Source organism: Odontomachus brunneus, unplaced genomic scaffold (genome assembly GCF_010583005.1).
Source record: "Odontomachus brunneus isolate Ranch 3 - 2012 unplaced genomic scaffold, Obru_v1 Obru_scaffold_061, whole genome shotgun sequence".
Classification (NCBI taxonomy): Eukaryota; Metazoa; Arthropoda; class Insecta; order Hymenoptera; family Formicidae; genus Odontomachus; species Odontomachus brunneus.
The window spans coordinates 1,552,012-1,552,281 of NW_022639511.1; the positions used below are offsets into that span (position 1 = coordinate 1,552,012).

The window sequence follows — 270 nt, forward strand, 5'->3', positions numbered from 1 at the left end:
GTATTCTTCAGGCAACTGCTTTAATCCCTAATGATATAATCCAAAGAGCTGTAGCATCATTTTACTACAGAATAGCTTGTTGTCAAACAGTTGATGGTGGACATTTTGAGCAACTGATATCATGAAACGTTCCTTGGACCATCTTGCTTAATTAAAAGCAATTTGATGTTATCATGCCTTTATTGACAAGAAAAACCTATTCTCTCTTTAATTTTCCGGACACAGAACCATCTTGCCTTAATCGGCCGGATATGATTTTCCTCTTGCCTT

General features: G+C 36.7%; 2 protein-coding genes across 4 annotated transcripts in view; one reads left to right on the plus strand and one right to left on the minus strand.

Annotated features, from left to right (window-relative positions):
• LOC116846195 (probable sodium/potassium/calcium exchanger CG1090) overlaps positions 1 to 270 on the plus strand; it is a 187,487-nt gene that overhangs the window by 81,499 nt on the left and 105,718 nt on the right. The gene's annotated exons all lie outside the window — the stretch shown is intronic.
• LOC116846196 (THAP domain-containing protein 1 B-like) overlaps positions 1 to 270 on the minus strand; it is an 18,504-nt gene that overhangs the window by 15,555 nt on the left and 2,679 nt on the right. The window lies entirely within an intron of this gene.